Source organism: Carcharodon carcharias, chromosome 23, assembly GCF_017639515.1.
Source record: "Carcharodon carcharias isolate sCarCar2 chromosome 23, sCarCar2.pri, whole genome shotgun sequence".
In the NCBI taxonomy this organism is placed as follows: domain Eukaryota; kingdom Metazoa; phylum Chordata; class Chondrichthyes; order Lamniformes; family Lamnidae; genus Carcharodon; species Carcharodon carcharias.
Window position 1 is genome coordinate 22,495,028 of NC_054489.1, and position 6,686 is coordinate 22,501,713.

Here is a 6,686-nt window from a genome sequence, read left to right on the forward strand (position 1 = left end):
TCCTTACCTGGTCTGGTCTGGCCTAAATGTGACTCCAGACCACTGCAATGTGGCTGAGTCTTAAATGCCCCCTGAAATGGCCTAGCAAGCCACTCAGTTTTCAAGTGCAATTATGGAAGGGCAATAAATGTTGGCCCAGCTATCGATACCCACATCCCATGAATGAAGATATAAAAAAACATGCTATCCACATAACCCTCTGCCTTGCGGACGCACAACAGTGACTCCAGCCATCGTTCGAGTTGCTTAGCCTGGAACCGGTAAAACTTCCTGAAGAAGTGTTTGTCTAGGACACAAGGTGGGTCCATGACGTCCCACATACTGCAGGATGTACGTTCCACTTGGCCAAGCTGCTCTGCCATACCATAACTTTAAAAACTATTTATTACAATTAGAATAAGTAAATAGCTTACCAGTTACCCACCAATCAGCTACTTCCCCTGTACGAGCCAGGTACTGTAAGCTGAGAAAAGGTAGAAAAAGAAAGGAGCACTTCCCTCACCAAATGCCCTCAGTCACCAAACTCCCATTATACACTCTGTTCACCCAAACTAGCACACTCAGCGTTGATTGGATTCTTTCTAGCCAAATTGCTTATGGGCCGATGTCTAAAGAGTGTCAGAGAAATTCCCAAGCCTGGATGTGAAGAAGATGCTGAGACTAGAATGCTTTAGTGGAGACTGTTTTTTGCTGGCCATAATTACTTCTCCACAATACCATACCATACTATACTGTACCATTCCATGCCAAATCACCCACTGCCACCCTCTCCTCACCCAGTGCTGGTTGGCTCTTCTTTATATATACATCTGAGTATAATTAAATACTCAATACCCAACACCTGTTCATTGTATTATCTTAAGCTACTGGGTATTTAACATCCATCATCAGTAACTATTATATACAAACAAAGAGCACATTCCTCTACAGGCCTATGAACCTTCAAACTAATGTTGTTACTCAATGCTGGAGAAGCAATATCAGACATAAATTCAGAAGTCACTCAGTAGACAAAAGCGAAGGATAGAGGAGTCCGTCTATGTTCTGTCTGATGTCATGTCTCCAACATGCGAGTGCTTCGAGGTCACCACGGGAAGGTTGACAACCACCATGGAGACCTTAGTCCAGCAGATTTTGCCAGACTTGTGCTCAGCCCTGGATCCATGGCCACATACACTAGTGAGCACTCTCAATGTTCAGGTGAGAGGGAAATGAGGCACCTTGACCTCCCGCCAGGTGCACCTTCTCCTCAAGGAGTCAGTGTGGGGCACTCGGGCAGATTCAAGTAGGATGAGCATCAGCTGGACTCTCCAGGAAATTCCACTCAGAACACACCAAGGGTGTCCAGTCACTCAGAGTCTCCTCTAACTGTGTCCCCATCCACTACAACTCCTCAGGCTGACGAGGGTGCATCTGCCCCTAAGCAGGAAACCCATATCAGGCCAGGCCCCTCCAAGCCTTAGGCCACCACAGGACGTTCACCAAGGCCATCACGGACATCAAGAAGTAGCAGTCAGCAGACTGCCTCCACCTCTGCTGCTGATGCTGGGACTGCACCCAGGCATAGTGGTAGGGTTAGGAAAGCTAAGAAATATTGAAACCACTTTTGGGTCATGGGTGTGATACCACTGTAAAAATATTGCATTTTTGTTAATGCATTTGATGTTTATGCAAAAGGCTTGGTCAACTGGAGGAACTGTGATTATGTACATTTGAAACCTCATATTTTGAGGTCTAGCCATCCTCCCACTTAGTGACAGTCTCCCTCTGTGAGGGTCACATTCATGTGATGTCAACCTTACTGAAGATAGTTTCTGCACCCTTGTGTGATTTCAGGGAGCTGTGTTAAAATCTGTATTGGAAGTGTGTGATTAAAGTGCTTCTTCCTGATGAAACACCATTGTGTGAGGGCAGCTCAGCAGCCTTGAGGGATTAGCGGCAGTTGTGTCTCCTCAGTGGTAGTGCCAAAGGACAAGACCTGGATGGGAAGAGGAAATCCCCAAACAGGTCCTCATCTCAATGGCCACTCAATTAATTTCTTATTAATATGTCAATGACTGCATCAAGTGAATTTTCGCAGCATTCTCACTGTTGAGTGGACTCTCACATTCCAGAGCAAGTGCTGACCTTCTTAGAGATCATCACCTGATGAATCATGGAGCTGGAAGTTGCAAGTGTGAATGCTGAGCTAACTCTCAATGTGACAGTTAGACATCCCTTTCAATGAAATGAATGGCTTTCAGGGCCAGGAGAAATATAGCCATCTCCCCTTGCCTTCCTTTACTTTACTCCTCCTGGAATCTGGCAGTGATTAAAGTGTCAAGGGCACGTCTCCCACATCTTGCTTCCTCCATGGCGTTGTCACGTTCAAATTGACTCTCATCACCCTTTGAGTTTCCTGGGCCTCCTGATCTTCATCCTTCGAGGTGCTCTCAATTTCCTTCATTTCACCCTCTGGCAAGGGATCACCTCTTTGCAGTGCGAGGTTGTGAAGGGAACAACACACGCCAATGATGCAGGAAACCCTATTGGGAGTATACTGTAGTGTGCCACCTGAATGGTCCAAAAATCTGAAGTGCATCTCGATTAGGGACCTTGTGGAGCTATGAGCTGCATTGTACCCCTCCTCCGAACCATTCTGAGGCAGATGCACTGGTGTCATTAGCCAACATTTCAGTGGGTACACCTTATCCCCAAGCAGCCATCCCTGCAGATGTTCAGGCCCTTTGAATATCTGAGGCACCTGGGAGTGAGTCAGGATGTAGGAGTCATGGCAACTCCCAGGGTACCTGACACAAACATTCATTATGTGCTTCTGATGATTGCTCACCAGTTAAGCATTGATGGAATGCTAGCCTTGCCAGATGTGATCGACTGGAGCTTGGGACAAGTGAAGACATGGACGGCATAGTTTCTCACTCCATAGAACCATACAAAGGTTGCAGCACAGAAAGAGGCAATTCAGCCCATTTTGTCTGCACTGGCCAAACAGAAATGATTAAAAAAAAACTAGCAGCCCATATTAATCCCACATGCCAGCACCTGGACCATAGCCTTGTATGTTACAACACTTCAGGTGTAGATCCAGGTACGTATTAAATGAGTTGAGGGTTTCTGCCTCCATCACCAAATCAGGCAGTGAATTCCAGATGCCCATCAACCTCTGGGTGAAGAAATTTTTCCTCATGTCTCCTCTAATCCTTCTACGAATCACTTTAAATCCATATCCCCTCGTAACAGAACTCTCTGCTAGCGGAAACAGGGCATCCCTGTCTACTCTATCTAGGGCCCTCATAATCTTGTATACCTCAATCAGGTCACCCCTCAACCTCCTCAGTTCCAAGGAAAACAACCTTAGCCTATCTAATCTTTCCTCATTGCTGCAATTTTCAAGCCCTGGCAACATTCTTGTAGATCTCCTCTGTACTGTCTCCGGAGCAATTATGTCCTTCTTGTAATGTAGTGACCAGAAATGTACAAAACATTCCAGCTGTGGCCTCACCAGCAGTTTATACAGCTCCATCACTGCGTCCCTGCTTATGTCTTCTATACGTCGTCCATATGCTTTACCACCTTACCCATCTGTTCTGCCACCTTCAGGGACCTATGGACATGCACACCAAAGTCTCTCACTTCCTCTACTCCTCTCAATATCTTCCCATTTATTGAGTATTCCCTTGCTTTGTTTGCCCTTCCCAAGCACATTACCTCACACTTTTTTGGATTGAATTCCATCTGCCACTTTTCTGCCCACTCAGCCAAACCTTTGATATCATTCTGGAGACAACAGCAATCCTTTCACTATCAACTACATGGCCAATCTTCGTGTCATCTGCAAATTTCTCAATCATGCCATCCACATTTAAGTCCATAGTATTAATATAAACAACAAACAGCAAGGGATCCAACATTGAGCCCTATGGAATGCCACTGGAAACCATTTGCCATTCACAAGAACACCCATCATCAATTACCCTTTGTTTCCTGTCTCTGAGCCAATTTTGAATCCAACTTGCCATATTGCCCTGTATTCCAGGGGTTTTTACTTTTCTGACTAGTCTGCCATTTGGGACCTTATCAAATGCCTCACTAAAATCCATGTAGACAACATCCACTGCAGTACCCTTGTCAATCCTTCTTGTTACTTCCTCAAAAAACTTGATTAAACTAGTAAGACATGACCTTCCCCTAACAAAACCATGCTAACTGTCCCTGATTAATCTGTTCCTTTCTAAGTGACAGTTTATCCTATCTCTTAAGATTGATTCTAATAACTTTTCCACCACAGAATATGGACTGATAGCCTATAGTTATCTGGCCCATCCATCACAATAATGCTAATACATTTGCAGACCTCCAATCCGTTGGCTCCTTACCTGTACCTCACCTCATAAGTTGCTCATGATTAATGACTGAATGCCCTTTGGCCCATTATGAATGCTAATTATGGAAAGCACATGACAGTCCTCCACTGATAGGATGCCATATATGCTACACTTGTACCTCCTTAATGGTTGCCTGCATACCCAAATTTCACATTCCTCTGTGTTAATGTTGAGTTGCAATGACTGTGATGTTGACTCCTGAATATCTGTTATTCTCCAACCTCCCCTAGTAATACTGGATCCCATTGTTGTTGTCATCGACATTCCTACCTTCTCTCACTGAACCCATTATTACTGATGTGCCCATGTCCCATTTGGACCTCTACCCTCCCTATCTAGAAGCTATATGCCAGGTCACCCACCCACCAAGAAAGATTCACATAACCACGCCCCCTACCTCTCCCCCCGCACCCCCCCCAACCCCTTTATTATGTATTCCCCAAATACAGGCTTCAGCCGCCTCCCATAGCCAATACCATCCCATCTGTAACCCAGTACAGAGACAGACAAGCCCGTGGACAGTGACTGTGAAAACATCCGACAAGTCAAGCTGTGCATTATTCCCAATGAGCACACAGCCCTTACCCCTCTCTGGAGCTGGGGTACACTGTGCTTGCCATGAACACTCCTGCAGCATGGCCCGCTGCACCTCATGACTCTCAACTCTCTGACCCTTGACTGTGAGCTTCACAGAGCCCCAGGACCATCTCTACCATCTGACTCCTGACTGCAAGCCGCAGACCAAGGTCTTTGACTATTACAGAGCTCCCCATTGCCCTCATGACTGAAGACCACATTGTCTCCCTTCCCAACATCCCCCCATTAGTCTCCATGCGACCCATCCCTCTTGTGCCACACTAACACACCCCACCCTTCCAACTCCTAGAGTCTGCATGTATCCCTTCCCATTTATACATGTGGTATTCCATTCACCCCCTTGTTTGTCAGCGTTTCAGTTTCCCTTGATGTGCTCCAGCCTCCCACCCCTCGGTCTCCCCTCTGCCTTCCATCGTACCCCCCATTCCTCCTCCACCCCCTTGCGAAGCCTTTCTGCCCCTCTGCCTTCCATCGTGCCCCCTTTCCCCCAACCCCTTGCCAAGCACTCCTGCCCCTTTGCCACCCGCCCCACACCCCACCCCATACCCCCCAACTGTGCATGTTGTCCATTCCTCCGGTCATAAAACTAGTCTCTATCTGAACGTTGAGCCCTGCCTGAGTACTGCTGCACAGTGGAGGCAGCCACCAGGGCAAACCAACACTACAGCCCCAGCAGTGTGGAGTTCCACTGGCCTCGCAACAAGGTCAGCGCAGTGCTGTGATAGCTAGGCTATGTATGTTGTACTCACTTCAAAGTGTGAGCCAAATGAAGTCCGACCTGTGCACACCGCTCTTTTTCAAATGAGATTCAGACCGATGTGGTGTCCCGTTGGCAAGATTGGAAAGCAGCACGTGATTCTGGTGTGCAGCTTATTTAATGAGCATTCATGAGATGGTAATGAATGAAAAAAGCCATCACGCCACTAGTCGGCAGGATACCCGACACGCCATTAACTCGCCGTCAGGAGAATTGCAAATTATTTTTATATCGGCGGGTTTCTGACTTTTTTGCTCCCACAAAATTCTCTGCTCCTGCCCACCAAGAAATCCATAATTGGCAGGGTGGCAAAATTCTGCTCTTTATCTTTCTTGTGTAGTTCCAGATTTCCAAGAGTTATGTCGATAAAAGCAACTGTAACCATCACACTTAGTTGATAGAGAACTCCAGCTTAGGCTTAACCAAAGTAAGATGAGTCCTGAAAGTGAAATGTTGGAAGAGTGTTGTTGCTTTCATAATGTAATAAAATTAATAGTGTAATGATAAATAATAATCTAATTATTAATAGTGCAATTAAGCATCATAAGAAAAAGCAAATGTTATATTTCCAAGATCACTGCTTTTATAATTTGTACTCAGGTAGGGAGAAAATCCCTGGAAAATATTTATTTTTAGGAGGGGCTTCATGAGATTTGGCATTTTCATAAAAGGGATTCCCAGGATGTTAAAGTCAGGGAATCACTGATATAGAGTGGCAACTGTGATTAAAACTGCCTTCATCTAATCTTCATTCTCTCCTTGAAACGAAAGAAAAATAATAAACCATGTATTATGACACAGCCGATGGTAAAGGCTGAGTTGTTCAAATCCCAGAGGGAAACTTGAAACAAGTGTCAGAATTCACATGCAATTTGTATGTTTTAAGAAGCAGACTTTGAATTCAGTGATAATAAAAGCACCAAGTCTGAAGAGGTTTTTTATAAAAC